Raw genomic sequence first — 17,551 nt, 5'->3', positions numbered from 1 at the left:
TTTAAAATAAACACAGTGCTAAGACTCTAGTGAAATGCTGGGCAAGAGTGTTGTTGCAGATCTATTAATATGCCCAAATGCTGTTTCAGAGTTCTTGTAGTCCCAGGTTCTGATATTTGAATGTTTTATTTTGGAAAGGGCTATAAATGATGTACTGAACCAGGGGCTACTTCTGGTGGAGACAAGGTGGAGGCTACTGCTCCAATACAGACAGTGAAATTCTGGGCTAGTTAAAGGAAAATATGTGGGCAGCTTTTTTTTTAAAGGAACAGAACATCTGCTGGTACTGAAAATAGCAGCTTGTGCAGTCAAAGGTTAATTAAGGTCGAATGATGTATATTTTCTGTTTTGAACATAGTTCCTTTGGAAATAAAACATTGCCTCCCTTCCTAGCCACACAAGTGGTACAAACTCTGTTGTTCTGCCCAAACTTTTATTCAGTTTGAACATATTGATTAATAATTTGCAGTCTGTTCCAGTACTTTCCTATGACTTCTGAGGTGTGTTTCATATTTCTGCTTCCACCTCTGACACTTTCTTGAACAGCTTAATAGAATTCCTATAAAATTCACAAATGAGTCTTAGAAATATTTGAGAAAAAAGCCAAAGGTTTATCTCTGAAGGCAACATCAAAAAATTATTGACTTCATTAACAGATGGAGTTTAGTGGAATCCAACATTACGTTGTAGTAAGAATATCTATTGTGGAACAGTTCCTAAAAGCTATAATACTTTGTTTTTATTTGCAAGGAGCTACAGGAGCAGGTAACAGGTAACAGGAAGGAGAGAGCCTCAGTGAAGGGAAAATGCCAAATGAGGGGATTTTTTTTTTGGAGAAGTGAGATCTGTTTGGTCAGTTAATAAATGCAAATATTATTTAATTTTAATTATGAATCAACTAATTGTGGAAAGCAATAATCTTCCTAAGATACACCTGTGAAAACTGAATATAAAAAAGCTAAAATTTTGTATTGATTCCATACAAAATATTGGTTAAGGCAAAGCTGAATTATAGCTTGCAGTTCTGGTATTCATGGTAGGAAAGATGTTATAATATGGGAAAGCCTACAATGAATTTTCATCACATTGTAAGTAAGGATGAAATATTTTAGTTATGAAGGAAAAGTAAAGAAAAATGATGGATGCAGAAGTGTAATATGCAGGAGTCTAATAGAATCTGACATTTTTTTTTTAGCTGTGATGCATTTTGAGAATGCAATGAATAATTGTTTCCACTCGTTTGAAAAATGATAATGAAGCAGCCAAGACTCCAGATTGCTATTGGAAAAATGAAGGAATGATAATCAGAAAGTGAAATATCTCACTGCAAATGGCTGTTGAGGGATTACAATTTTATTTAAAATAGAATTGATGCTGGTTGAAATGGAAGGTTATAAAAGTGTTAGTGGTTGAGTAGACATTATCAGTATTTGGAATAATTATGTAAAAGTAGGTATTTTCTTTGCACATTTTATATACTTACTTACCTTTTATAGTTAAAGAAATGATTTACAATAACTTAGATCTATCATACAATCAGAATCCATCTGATTTTGTACTTATCTACCAAACGAAGACATAGAACTTAGGGTGAAGGCATTACACATTTTCTATATTTAAATGTGCATTCATTGGTGAATTTTTCAGAGAAAATGTTATTGAATGATAATTTAACTACTTAATATTTGTACAGGAAAACTTGCATGTTGGTCTTCCAACACATTGGCAGAATCGCAGACAAGAGAAAACTCAGAAATGTGGGGTTCACATCAGTGACGGTAATGATGGATTTTGAAGATGTGCATAGTTTGGTGGAGAGGCCTTACATGTGTCAGATAACACTGAGCACAAGGAAGTGTGATGTGGAATGATGAGGGAAGACAAAGTTACTGATTAGTTTACAGAGATTCAAGAAGGTTGAGAACTGAGAGTAAGTAGCAATGTACTGTATATTAATGGTTAGAATGCAATCATGGCACAGGGTTCTTAAAGTAGGAGCAAGGGAAAGATAAAGCAAGGTAGGTTGGTTGAACATACTGTAGAACATTAAACAGCACAGGCCCTTCAGCATATGATGTTGTGTCAATCTTTTAATATGCTCCAAGATCAATCTAACCCTTCCCTCCCACATAGCCCTCCATTTTTCTTTCATCCATGCACCTATTGAGGAATATCTAAAATATCCCTAATGTATTTGCCTCAACCACCACTCCTGACAGAGTATTCTATACACTTACCTATCATGGCATTCCACCACCCCCCTATACTTTCTTCCAATCACTTTAAAGGTATGTCAACTCGTCTTAGCCATTGCCACCCTGGGATTAAGATCCTGGCTACTTGCCCTATCTATGCTTCTTATCATCTTGTACATGGCTCAAGTCATCTCTCATCCTTCTTTGCTCCAAAGCCTGTATCTTTTTCCCAGGGTGACAATGGCTATTAACGGTGGACATACTTCTAAGGTGATTGGAAGTACTTCTAAGGTATAGGGTGGATGAGTGAGGTAGGTCTTTTTATACCGAGAGTGGTGACTGCATGGAATGCACTGCCTTAGTGGAGATAAAAGCTGATATATTAGGGACATTTAAGAAACTGTGTCTCTTCAAAAGGCACATGGATGAAAGAAAAAAATGGGGGGGGGAAGAGTTAAATTGATCTTGGAGTAGCTGAAAAGGTTGGCTCAACATTGAGCATAAGACCATAAGAAATAGAAGCAAGATTGGGCCACTTGGCCTACCAAGTCTGCTCCACCATTTCATCATGGCTAATCCAGTTCTTCTCTCAGCCCTAGTCTCCTGCCTTCTCCCTGTATCCCATCATGCTCTGACCAATCAAGAATCTATCAACCTCTGCCTTCAATATTCATAAATTCTTGGCCTCTACAGCTGCCTGTGGCAAAGAATTCCACAGATTCACCACTCTCTGGCTGAAGTCATTCCTCCTCATCTCTGTTCTAGAAGGACGCCCTTCTATTCTAAAGCTGTGTCCTCTGGTCTTACACAGACAGACAAACATACTTTATTGATCCCGAGGGAAATTGGGTTTCGTTACAGCCTCACCAACCAAGAATAGTGCAGAAATACAGCAAAAAGAGTCCAGGGAGCAGCCGGTCTGTGAGCAAAAGTGCCATGTTAAAGAGAGAGGTCAAAGGAGAATGGCCAGACTGGTTCAAGGTGACAGTAGCTGAAATAACTGCGGTACAACAGTAATGTGCAGACCAGCAGCCCTCAATGAACACATGTCAAACGTGAAGTGGATGGGCTACAGACAGACAGACAGAAAGACAGACATACTTTATTGATCCTAAGGGAAATTGGGTTTCATTACAGCCGCACCACCCAAGAATAGTGTAGAAATATAACAATATAAAACCATAAATAATTAAATAATAATAAGTTAATCATGCCAAGTGGAAATAAGTCCAGGACCAGCCTATTGGCTCAGAGTGTCTGACACTCCGAGGGAGGAGTTGTAAAGTTCGATGGCCACAGGCAGGAATGACTTCCTATGACACTCAGTGTTGCATCTCGGTGGAATGAGCCTCTGGCTGAATGTACTCCTGTGCCTAACCAGTATATTATGGAGTGGATGGGAGTCATTGTCCAAGATGGCATGCAACTTGGACAGCATCCTTTTTTCAGACACCACTGTCAGAGAGTCCAGTTCCACCCCCACAACATCACTGGCTTTACGAATGAGTTTGTTGATTCTGTTGGTGTCTGCTACCCTCAGCCTGCTGCCCCAGCACACAACAGCAAACATGATAGCATTGGCCACCCCAGCCTCGTAGAACATCCTCAGCATCGTCCGGCAGATGTTAAAGGACCTCAGTCTCCTCAGGAAATAGAGACGGCTCTGACCCTTCTTGTAAACAGCCTCAGTGTTCTTTGACCAGTCCAGTTTATTGTCAATTTGTATCCCCAGGTATTTGTAATCCTCCACTATGTCCACACTGATCCATTGGATGGAAACAGGGGTCACCGGTGCCTTAGCCCTCCTCAGGCCCACCACCAGCTCCTTAGTCTTCTTTACATTAAGCTGCAGATGATTCTGCTCGCACCATGTGACAAAGTTTCCCACCATAGCCCTGTACTCAGCCTCATCTCCCTTGCTGATGCATCCAACTATGGCAGAGTCATTGGAAAACTTCTGAAGATGGCAAGACTCTGTGTTGTAGTTGAACTCTGTGTTAGACTCTCCCACCATAGGAAACATCCTCTCCACATTAGAGGTAGAGGGCTCTATACTCTGCTGTACCATTCTATATTCTATGTTAGTAGATTGAAAGGCTAGCTAAGGTGATACTAAATCTGATTAGTCTCATCATCACTTGTTTCACTACTTAAAATGATTTGAAAACTAACACTGTTACTAGAGTATATAAAAATACTTTATTCATAAAATTCGCTGTTCATTCCCCATTGCCAAATGCATCACATGACACATCATTTATTTTACTAATAAGAATTACATTATGGCCACGTGGCGCTGAATGTTCTTTCACACACATTCCATGATCAATGTGTGAGAAGCTTTTACACAGGTTCAAAGATAGGAAGCTCTCAAACTGTGATCTTTCCCCACAGCTATTCAGTTTCTCCATGTACACCTGACCCAGATCTGAGCCAATGCTGCTCTGTAATCAAACACTGCTCGAAGGATTGAAGGGGAAGAGTAGGCATGATAATGTTCTTTCTGATTTTTTGATTTTCTCTTTATCTCTGCCATGAAATATCTGGTACCAGTGTGGAGATCTGAAAAACACATTGCTGGGCTATAGCACATCCTATCCTTTCATGCTTCATTATAATGCATACTGCAATAATGTCTTTACTTTATGTCTAACATGATTATCATTTGCATTGAACCAGCACTATAATTAAGGTCAAGCTGTTGAAAGCTTATTGGCAGCAAATTGTGAGACTGCCTTCTTGTCCGCTCCATGCCTTTCACTTCATACTTATTCAAATTAAAACAGATGAAGCTCACAAACCAAGCATGCTGAAGCCAAAGTTTAATAACAAGTCAGATTTGATCTGAATATGAACTCCATATATACTAAACTGAATTACTCACAGGTAGCAAATGCATTTGAAAAAAATCCCAAAGTTTTCTTTATCCAGTGTTCATTTTGAGATCAGTGGTGAAAGAACAGCTTCTGATGTTAAATGGCTCCTGTTCAGTCAGCTTAATTGTCGTTATTGCTGAGTAACCAAATGCTGGGCTTCAAAAATCTGAATCTGGATATTAATATAAGAAAACTTAGAAATTCATAATGTTACATAGCATCTTTAAATGTCAGTTTATAGTTCAGGATGTATTTGCATTTGATAACAGATCAAATAACAAATGCTTCATTGTGCAGGAATTCCCAATTCCAGATTCTCTGTTACAATAACCAAATTACAACTTAAAACATCAAAGTTTTGAAATCTCTTTCAAAGAAACAAAAAGTGAATATCCTTGGCTTACTTATTACACATTATTTCAGGTTTGCTACTTCAGCTTTGTGAGATACTTTTCCCAAAAAATAGTACATTGACTGGTTGAATGTTTACAACTTTCTGATTTTGCAGTACCATGATTTCGGGCTCAGCATGACAACCGTTAAAAGTTCTGGTGATAGTTGACAGGGTTAATATATTTGTTTCATTTTTGCTCAGCTTTAAGAATACACCAACTGAAACACTTTTGCATTTTAGTTGACTAACAACCCCACCCTACCCCATGTCTCCAAACGACTGTGAACTAGTGTCAAGCCTGCACAGAATTTCTCATTTCCAAAAATGAAACAAATATATTGACCCTTTACAACCTAAACAGTAGTTTTTTTTTTGCATTTTCCGCTGTTAACTATCCACCAGAACTTTTAGGAGTTTTCTTTCTGCTTAGTAAGACTTTCTCACTGGCACCACACATTTTGAAAAAGTCAAGTATATACTCATCCCAATGTTCTGGCTATTAGTTCTATGAAGTACCTTTGCAGGAGCAGGAGGTTAAAAAAATAAACTAGTAAGTGTACAGAAGTAAATATTCTAAAGCATACAAGTTGACTTATAGAGACAGAGTGACACAGAATAGAAACAGTCCCTTGGCCCATCTATTCCATGCTGAGAGTGCCCACAGAGTTGGTCCTATTTGCCCATATCCCTCCTATGCAAATACTTATCCAAATTTTATTTGAATATTGTTATTGTACCTGTTTCAATCACTTCCTCTGGCTGCTCATTTCACATATACAACTTCCTCTGCGTAACGATACTACTTGGGTCCTCTCACCTTAAGCCTTTGCACTCTCTAGTATTTAAATTCTACTTCCCCGGGCAGGGGAACTTGTTTATTCATCTTATCCACGCCCCTCTATTCCCCTCATGATTTTATGCACCCCTATAAGATCACCCATCATTCTCCTATGTTTCATGGAATAATGTCTTAGCCTGCCCATCCCCCTTCCCCATAACTTAGGCCTTTGAGCCTGGGTAGCACCTTCATAAATCTTCTCTGCACTCTTTCCAGTGTAATGGCATCTTGCCTATAAAGGGCGATCAAAACTGTAATAAACAATGATGTTTATTACTTTGGGGTTCAAATTTGCTTTTAAGATATATTCAATAGTATCCTAGTATAACCATGGTATCTGTAAGCCTTAAGATTTGCATAAGTTTTGTTCCCTGTAGAAAAGCCCAAAGGGTATATTTCTCCATCTTGTTTTGGAGCATAGCCATAGTTCTGGCTCAACTGCAACGACTCCACATTTTCCTTTCAAAGTATGTTTTCCTCTCTTCTGTACCAATGTATCTCAAATATTTCAAAATGTCCTCTACAGACTTTTGAACCAAATAGATGCCTGATGAATCAGCTGAATAAATTCTTCATGCTATCTATTCTTGATCCTTACAGTAGTATGTTGTTGTAGTAATGGTTTACTGATCATAAGCATATGTGGGGACGATTTTGCTGCACTGAAATTATATACCCTTCACCTAGATTGGCTTCAGTGATGCACTACCATCTGTCATGCTGGAATCATATCATATGCCCTTGGGACAACTGCTCAGCAAACACACATGGATAAGCTGCCTGTCTTAACTATGATTTAACACTGTTTTTGATTCTGTGTATGTCTTATTTAGTTATAATCTAATATTAAAACAGAATCTCCCGTTACACTGTCAATTTATGTGAACATTTAATTAACAATAACTCACTGTAATATTTGAGTTATAATTAATTGTGAAAAATATAAATAATGCTGCAGATTTTTTAAGTCTTCATCATACTTCTGCTGCATTATCACTACCCCTTCTGTGCATCTGCCCCCTTCATTCCCCTTCTGCCCTTTCTTGCTATTTCTGCAATTTACCTCAAGCTTTCTCCTTTATCCACTAGCTGACTATTCTTTTCAATACCAGATGTTCCCTCCCCATTGGGCCTGTGGTTGTATTTTCTTAGCTAAGTTGGAACACAGCTTTGAAGGAATTTCAGTTGCAATTATATTTTGCCCAGTTGTCTGCCTTCATCTCCGACTATAATGGTTAGCAGGTGCAGTCTCGCAGCTCACAAACTCCTGTCATTCATGGGCTGCATTGAAGAAGAGGTTAGGAGCATGGAGTAGTAAGAATTTAGCTATAAGGTAGTGTAATGTAGAGCTACTCTGAAATTATTTTTACAGTTCGGAAAATATTAAACTGAGTACTTGGACTACTACAAATGTGTTCATTCCTTTCAATGCTTGCAGTTTATTTAGATTAAATATTAGTATGAAAATGTTATTGCTGAGATAAGGTGCTGAAGCCTTCAAGAAAGGAGATCTGAATGAGATGTCCAGTTAGCCGTCAGAGAAAGATATTTTTCTCTTTGACTTTTGAATAAAATTGAACTTGTAAACTTGTAATTTTTTCTTAATCTGCAGGTGCTGGGGATCAAGAACAAACTTGCAAAATACTAGATAAACAGCAAGTCGGGCAGCATCTTTGGAAGTAGAAGCGGTCAATATTTCTGGTTCATGACTTTCATCAGAAATAATCTGCAATGAGGAGGCACCTCTTCAGCTACCTCTTTCAGAATTCTGGGTTGTACACCTTCTGCTCCAGGTGACTTATCTACCTTCAGACTGTCTAGTTATGGTAACTTCATTCCATCAGGTTGGATTATTCAAGACAAGTCAGGGAAATGATAATAGAGAAGCACAGATCTGGGGAAGGGGTCAAGGTCATCTCAAAAACACTGAACATAGCTCGGAGCTCAGTGCAGTACAGCTCGAAAAAGAGAAAAAAATATGAAACCACAGCAACACTGCCTAGGTCAGGCCGCCCCTCTAAACGTAGTCGCCGGAGAAGAATGGCACCTTTAAGTCAGGCCACTGTAATGCCAACAGTTACTCTGAGTGAGCTGCTGAAGTCAACTGGAGTTGAAGTTCATGGCTCCACAATCACTAAGGCCTCAACTGTGGATTCTGTTATCTGAGATTTTAAAAAAAGAGCTGTTTAAGACCTCAGCAGGTCAGGCATCATCAGTGGGGCAGAAGGATGGTTGATACTTTGGGTCAAACCTCTGCATCGGGATTGAAAGTGCCGAGGGGAGATAGCCTGTAGAAAGAGACGAGAGGGAGGGATGAGGTAGAGCCTGGCAGGCATTGGGTCTCAGTAAGGAGGTAGTCAAAGAGCAGTAAAATCACAAAGATGAGGCAATTAAAAAGGCACTCACAGAACTCCCATTGAAGAGAAAAGAACTTCAGGTGGGCATGCCCTTGCATTGAAGAAGTAAAGTCACATGCCAGCCCTTGCCTCAGCCCTTCCTTTTTATACTGGCTATCTCCTCTCTACACTCTCTATCCCAATACAGTCTCAACCCAAAATATCAACTGTCCTTCTGGCTCCACAGATGATGTTTGACCCTGATCTCTTCACTCTGGCCTATGCTTTTGATGAAATGTTTGCCCCCCCTGTTCATCCTATCACTCAGCGTCCTCTTTCTGCATTGAGGGTGCAATGTGTCTCCATGTTTTTCATGATAATTTCCTTCATCTTCAGAAGATGGTAAACTTTTTATATCACAACAATATGCATCAGATTACCTTAATCCTGCACACATTTGCTGGGTGCAAAATGACAAGTCCAGGCACCTAAAAGAGACTTCAGAATGCCAACACCTGACTGTGGCTCCAAGTATTTTATCTTGCTGCCATTAACCAGGACTGCAGGGATCATGCCTAATTACTTGATTCATTGTTTGGGTAATCATATCTTTGATCTTTGTTGTTTTTGAGTTCTGTTGAGAAAGTAACCAACTGCAGTCTAACCTCAAACAAAAGTATCAATGGCACCTTCGTATGACACCAGTCTGATAGGCTCCAAAAAAATTCTTCCGAAAAGCAGGGACTACAGAATTTTAAGTAAATTGTACTTAATCTCTAATTGCTGAGAAACAGCAATTAGTAGAAACAAGCAGCTCTCGACGTGCCTCGAAGTCACCATTCTCATATCCTCTTTTGTTTCACTGGGAAATCTCCTTCCAAATAAATTTGGCTTGCACTTTCCTGATAGTTCCATAGTACCATGTTGCAAAAATTTGGTGTGTAGGTGCAATTTCATAAGATTGAAATAAAACAGAAAATGTTGGGGTTACTTAGCAGGACAAGTGAGATCTGTAGAAAGAGAAACTTGGTTAATGTTTCAGGTCATTGACCCTTCATTGGAATAGGAAAAGCAAAAACATGTGTGATTTAAGTTGTAGAGAGAGGACAGATAGAGAGAATAAATGGAATGCTTGTGATGAAATGGAGACCAGTGTTCACCAGCTGACACAATAGCTATTGGTACCATGTCGTTACATTGCACTCACTACTCAAAGTGTGCTCTCTGCTGCATCAGAGAAACCAAGTACAGATTTGGTGATCTTTTGAAGAACAACTTGACTCAGTTTGCATTGGTGACCTTTAGTTTCCAATCATCTGTTAGTTTAATCCTGTTCCCCACTGCCATTCTGATCTGTCTTTGATCTCTTGCACTATTCCAATAAAGTCCAAGGCAAGCTCAAGAAGCAGGCTCCTCAGCTTGTGTCTAGATACACTGCAGGCCTTGAGCAATTTCAGGAACCATCTTTTGCTGTTTATGTCAGTTCTGGCCAGTTCTCATGGAATATCATTCACCTGTAGCATGATGTCAGTTTTTGTCTCTCAATAGATCTGCTGAGTAATTCCAATACCTTCCTTTGAATCAAGCTTCCAGCAAATGCTACATTCTGTATCTCATAGTAACAGCATCTCTCTGTTTCTTTCTAAGTCCTCTCATACATCTCCATCTTGTGCACTCATTTGGCAGATCAGCTTTGAGTAATTAAACATCATTGAAAGCAGGAGGGACATTGGAACAATCTAGGACTCTACCTTATCACAGATAACAGTACAGCACTGGGCAGGCCATTCATGCACAATGTTGTGCTAGCCTTGATGCCAATTTATACTAAATGTCCTCCTCCTGTTTATTATCCATATCCCTCCATTCCCTTCATATTCATGTGTTCTATCTAAAAGCCCCTTTCCTGTCACCTACCACTCTCTGTATAAAGAAAATTCTTGCCTCTCACGTCATCTTTAAACTAAACCGCTCCTTCCAACTGATTCCCATCCTGGAGAAAAGATTCTGACCTATCTGTGCCTCTCCTAGCTTAAAAAACCTGAATAAGGCTTTTTTTTAATAGCTGCGGTGTTACTTCTTTACTCTTCTGCTCAACACTTCTACCAACGAAGGTAAGTATGCCACACCACCTTCTTTACCACCTTATCTACTTGTGTAGCCACCCTCAGTGTAGTATAGACCTGGGCCTCATGATCCCTCTGCATCTCAATGCCATTAAGAGCTTGACCATTAACTGTGTACTTCCTTTTTTAATTTATCCTCCCAAAGTAAAACACCTCACACTTGCTCAGATTAAACTCCATCTGCCTCTTCTTGGCCTATATATGTAATTGATCTATTATATATCCTACTGTGTTCTTTGATAGTCCTCTACATTGTCTATAACTCTGCTAGCCTTGGTGTCATCCGCAAACTTGATAATCCACTCATCTACATTTTCATCCAGATCATCATTCTCACCAACGATACTCCTAGTGTAGAGATAGACACATTTCAACCCATCAGTCCCACCCTGTTTATTAGCCTGTCCATTGCTGTCCTTCTTTTTGGTCTAACTTTCTTTCTTGCCCTCAGCCCTGCTGTTGTGGTTCCCATTCCCCTGCAACTCTAGTTTCAATCTCCCATTGAGGAGATTGGTTCCCCTCCAGTTCAGGAGCAAACTGCAGTTAATACTTGTCCCATCTGTCCTGGAAAAGAGGCCAATGATCCATAAATCTAAAGCCCTCCATCCTGCACCAACTCCTTAGCTATGAATTGAACTCCAACCTATTCTCTTTCTTATCATTGACATGTTCCAGCATATAAGCCTGTTTTACATTGTCCTCACAAGTGTCTATGTCCTTCTCACTGGTGAATACTGAAGGAATGTATTCATTAAAGACCTCCACTATCAGATCAGATCAGACATATGTTTCTAACTCTGACCACTCCTACCCTTACTCTAGTCATCCTCCTCCTCTTTACATATGTGTAGAATGCATTAGGGTTTTCCTTAATCCTACTTGCCAAAGCCTTCTCAAGTCCCAGCTCTCCTATCTCTGTTCTTAAGCTCCTTCCTGGCTACTTTATAAATCATAGAGCCCTGTCTGATCCTTGCTTCCTAAATCTTCCCTTTTCCTCTTGACTAGACATTCCACTTTTCTTGTCAGCCATGGTCATTCATCCTACCATTCTTTCCCTGCCTCAATGGCACAAACCTACCCAGAGCCCCATGCAGTGCTTCCTAGACCAGTGGTTCTCTACATGGGCCATATGCCCCACCCCTGAATTTGTAGGAATCACAAGAAAAAACTAGAAACTGGGGGCCTCGGGAGTTTCTGAATGGGCCATAATAAGTTTACTATTCTAATGAAATATTACTAAAATATGTAAATGAAAAAGAAATGAATGTATGTAATTTATTTCGAACCCTGAATAAAATGAATGGGAAAGTATGCTAGATGATGATGCAAGTGAAGTAGTAAAACAGCTCAACCTCCGTGCGTGGGGCGGGGGGGGGGTGGTATTAGTGAGGCACGTCAATCGTTATCTCTGTTCTTGCTTGTCCTTGCACAAATCACTGTTCACACCCCGTAGCGTGGCCTGCTGAGGACCACCCCACATCCACACCTCAAATCAGAAACTGCATACTGGGCAGGGCTACCTGCAGCAAGGCCAATCTACAAGTATGAAGCAGAAGGCTGGTTCTGTTTGCCTTCCACTGGCCCGTACATGTTATAATAGTTACATTTAACAGCTAATAATACCTAAAACATACGTATGGACTGTATATTAGAATAATTAGTACAGTTATTAAGAAAAACTTCAGCGAATAACAGAGACTATGGAAGGTGGGGGCCACTGAAGTAAGTGAAAGTCACAAGAGGTCCACAAGCAGAAAAAGGCTGAGAACCACTGCCCAAAACAGCTTCCACTTTTCTGTTGTACAATTCCTTGAGTACATCTGTTCCCAATTTACGCTCCCAAGTTCCTCCCTAATAGCGTCATAATTCACCCTCCCCCAATTAAATACTTTTCCATACTATTTGCTCCTGTTGTTGTCCAAGGCTATGGTAAAGGTCATGGAATTGTGGTCACTGTCTCTGAAATGTTCACCCACTGAGAAATTCAGCACCTGACCAGGTTCATTGCCTAGTACAAGATCCAGTATGACTAGTAAAACATTTTTGTGACAGGATGTTGCATCAACTTACAAGCCTTTTCTTTACAGTACAAAACTGGCAAAAAAGTTCAGCCCATTATAAGTAAACACTCAGCAAAAAAAAAGGACTAATATCAAAAGGAAAGTAAATCTCCTTTATAATGCAATGCCTCCTTACACCTTCAAGGATAAAACTTATGCTTCTGCACCTGTTCCCTGATGCCACAATCCTTCTGCTGTTGTTTTTTGATTCAACACACGTGAATGTGCAGAAGCCTAGTTAATAAAAATAAATACAACTGGCTCCATATACAAATCCTTTATTTCACTAAGATTCTAAAGGCATAATTGAATCTTGTTTATCATGCTTTTCAGCATTAAGCAAATCCTCTTCTTGTCATTTATTTGTAAGTCAATGTGCATGGCTGAAACTCCCATTAATTTTGTGAAAATACTTTTATCCTATTGCTTCTCAAATCCATTAACACAAAGCTATTGAAGTGTGCTTTGCTTTCTCCAGTGATGGAATAGGCTTAATGACTTGTTTAATGAAGCAGGTAAGAGTTACAGAGGCACAAGAGAGTATGAATGCTGGGAGGTGGAACAGCAAATAAACTGCTGGAGGAATTCAAGCAGCATCTGTGAGAGGGAAAGGAGTTGTCGGCATTTCACGTCCTGATGGAGTGTCTTGAGCCAAACCTTTTGCCTCCATAGATGCTGCTTGACTAGCTGAAGAATGTTTGTTGCTTCTTCAGATTATGCGTATATGTGATATGTGGGGTGGAGCGAAGTTAAGATGGCGCCAAACGGCAACTGGTTTGCTTGCATCTTCGGAAACAGCTCTATTTCTATCTTTGATATCAATGTTCGTTCTTTTGAAGACCCTGACTTGGAGTTGCTCTCTGACTTTGGTTCTTTGCGGGAATGGGACCTGCTCTCAGGGCCTTGACCAGCCGCTTTTTGGTATCCCGAGGATGCAGCTTGGAAGACTAGCGCGCCTTCAGGGTGCGAGTTTTTCGTGGCTCTGCTGGGAATGGATTGACTCAAGGCTGGAGCCCCTGACTGAGGCGTCACGGGACAACACGGAACATCGGAAGCAGTGCTGCTGGCTGTGTGTCCAGAGACCTGAGCACTCTGGGCACAGATCTTGGAAAAAACAACGCAGCTGACTTTTAACAGCGGAAATCAACGAGCTGTTTGTTATGTCTCCCCTCTCACTGTGAAACAGAGGCACCTCGTTTTCCCTTATTAGGGAGAGACCGAGCCTGTGATATGTCAAGTTACTTGGTGAACGAGTAGTCTTTGGGGTACTCCAAGTCTGTGTCGTAATTCACGCTTGCTGCACGCTAGAGTGCTTGGAGGAGGGTGTTGATGATTTTGCTGGTGGGGTTGGGGATGTTGTTGCCCTTCTGCTGTTTGTGTGTGGGAGAGAGAGCTGGGGGGGCTTTGGAGTTCCAATGTTTAACTCTCATTCATTCTTTGGGGCACTCCTCTGTTTTTGTGGACGGTTGCAAAGAAAAAGAAGTTCAGGATGTATGTTGTATACATTCCTCTGACATTAAATGTATTTATTGATGGGAAGGTTGAGTTGGAACAAAATATGATGTTGAAGTGACCGTCGCAGGTCAAGCTCTGACAATTAGATGGGCCAGGCATGGAGTCAAACTGTCAATTTGACTTGTGATGGGCATCACATTCAGGATGTTTCATTATTCAACCTTCATGCTTTTAGTAAAACCATTTTGATAGGAATTATTCTCATGCCTTGTTATCAATTATTTTTCCTTTTAATTATTGATCCAGAAAAAGGATGTTAAATGTCTTTTATTTTTAAGCCTTGACTGCAGGAACATAGCCCATCATTCTGTATTCACAGTTGAATTTGTATTGGAAACAGAAGCATTCAAAATAAGAGCTTCTGAACAGAACCGTGAATAGGTAGGGTACACAAAAAAAAATCCCTGTATGTCTGTTTTAAACAACTGTACATGAAATGTACAGTGTAATGTGTACAACCTCACAGAGTTCACTGAATGGACCTCTGCACTAATCCGTCCACTTTGTTAACAAAAGCAATGAATGCTCTGAAATACTTTGGAAGAAAGAGGTGCTGACAAGATGATATACAACCAGGATTAAAAACATTCCTTGGCAGTCTTAAGGTGTGAAAAATGAGTCATCTTAAATTATAGGTGAGGAGCAAAATTCCCAGAAATGTGAGGTGCTGTCCCTTCTATTTCAAGGGTCACAGAGGAGGAGGAACGGAGGATGGGATCTTTGTGTTCCTTACAGACACTTCCCCTGGAGCCTCGGGCTGTGCTAATTGACAGAAATTTCATGCTTGTGATTTGACCTGTCTAAAGCTTGTTTGTGGTATTAACCCCCAACTGAGTCCCAGGTCCAGTGTGAAAGGATTAGAATAATCATCTAACTCAATAGAATGTGCTAAACAGGTATTTATGTCTAAGTACAGGCGAGGTTGCCCATCCTTCGCTTTAAGGGCAGGCAGTGGACTTACTTCCTAGGGAGAAAATAACAAAAGTAACAGGTACTAAATCACCAGCAGCTGCTATTGTACCCACCAGCAATATCACTTAATGTTTTAAACCGATTGCACTCTCCACTCAGCAGCAGGTTGTGGTAACAGGAGGCAATGTGCAGGCCACATGCAACATCATGAGCCTTCTAAAATTAATTATATTGAGATTATCTGTCAAAGTGAACCAATTTATCTATGAGCTATGCATTTACTGGAGGATTTAGTGATAAAACATTGCTTTCTGATTTAAGACAGAGATTTGGAATAATGGAATACTGACAAAAAATGCCATCTATGGTTTAATGGCAGCACCTTGCTTCAGACTCGGAGTTTATTGGTTTATAACTGAATTGAAATATTAGAGCATAAAAACTAGTTTTGGAGTATTGTACTATGACAATTGTGAACCTTCAGTTCAGATATTAGACTGAATTTTTGTAGCTCTGGCTGGAAATACGATTTAAAACTGATGGTGTTTCTCATCAGAGGTACCATTGTAGTGCTTCTTCACACTGTCATTGTGACTGGATAGAAGAATTGTGATGTGCCTGCTTGGCAAAATATAACCTTGTCATTAAAACATCCAGACTGCTTCCAGAAAGCCTCAACTGGAAAGTGTGTTAGAAGTGTGGTCTTGCAAAATACATAAGCAGCATGAAGGGTGAATAACAAAACATCCCGAATCTGATGCTCGTCGCAGTCAAATTCACAGTCTGACTCCATGCCTGACCCATCTAACGTATATTGCCTTTGTCAATCTAGCAACTGGTATAGTAATTTTCCTTCAGGATTGTTGAAGTACATTGATTATTCTTGTTTAACAAATGCTAAGTAAGTTTGCAGCATTAAAATGATTCTTTTGTGGTGCTTTCCTGCAATCACTCACTGGGTTCTTGTTTAGTTAAAACCATTGTGCTTACTATTGAGATTGTAAATCATGGCAAGTGATTTACCACTGTAGTCTTACACACACCAAGAATAGTCAGGTCAATGTTGAATAGGCCTGGGATAATAAGGATTGGTGACATTATATGTGTACGATTTGCTCATATAATGAATGGGAGGATGTATTCTTTAAAACAAATAATTTCCTTAAGGTTGAAGGAGAGGTGATATTGTGGGAGCCCAAGATATTCTGGGGAGATTTTAGGAACAATAGGGGAAATGGAATGTCCAGTCTACCACAATATATCATTGAAACAGGATATATTTAATGGTGAAAATCAGGCTGAGACAACTCAAACTGAAATGCAAAATTGTTTTCAGCATAGTTGTTTTAATTGCATCCTTATAAATTGTTTAAAAGGCTATGGAAGTATCCAAAATCAGTCACCCTGGTGTAGCAGTGTCCACATTTGCCTCAGACTGGATGTAAAGCGGATCTGTTTCAAACCTTGGCTAGCTCTGTGTATTCTAGTTAAATTAAGAAGTCACTGGATTGTTTGCTTGTGAAAATACCCAGGCTAAGTGGGGCACACATCATTTGGGATTGTCCTTGAAACAGTACAGCCATGAGGAGGCTGCAAATTCACACTCTGCAAGACTTGCATGTCGAGCTGGAAAATTCATTGTTATTCACAGAATTGGACTCCTTTGATAGCTTTACACTGCTGAATATTAACAGCAACTTAAAATCAATACCCAGAAAGGGCTCTACTCAAACATCAGCTACTCAATGAGATAATATGATGCACACGTTAAATGTTTCAGAAAGAACCCTACAGAGACTTGGTGTTGAAAAGGATCTACGGCTAGACATTGAAGGAATGGGCAAAATTTGACTATTTTACTCTCGAGGATTTGAAATCTTCCATAGAGGTCATGGACACAAAGTCAAAGGGAAAACACTGCAAGGAGGGATGTTTACAGCTCCTGTTGAAATGTAACCTGAAATCATTGGAAAACAACTTTTTCTAACAAAGCTATAGGAACAAGGTACCAAAGGTTCTCAGATTGAGAGTCACAGAATCATTACAGATTGGAAGGATACCACGTCGTCTATCAAATCTACAATAACTTTCTGTAAGTGCAATCCATTTTTTGTAGGCCTGTATAGCCATTTCTTTCAGATTATTATCCATTTCTCCTTTGAATACTGCAGTTGTACTGTCCTCCTCTACTACCCCAACAGTACAGTATATCTTTTAAAAGCTTCTACATCTGGGTATGGCTCTCGGAACTGAACACAGTAATTAAGTTGTGGCTGAATCAGTGTTTTATATAAGTTCA

Source organism: Hypanus sabinus, chromosome 6 (assembly GCF_030144855.1).
Source record: "Hypanus sabinus isolate sHypSab1 chromosome 6, sHypSab1.hap1, whole genome shotgun sequence".
Taxonomy (NCBI): domain Eukaryota; kingdom Metazoa; phylum Chordata; class Chondrichthyes; order Myliobatiformes; family Dasyatidae; genus Hypanus; species Hypanus sabinus.
Note: the sequence above shows the minus strand (reverse complement) of the source record.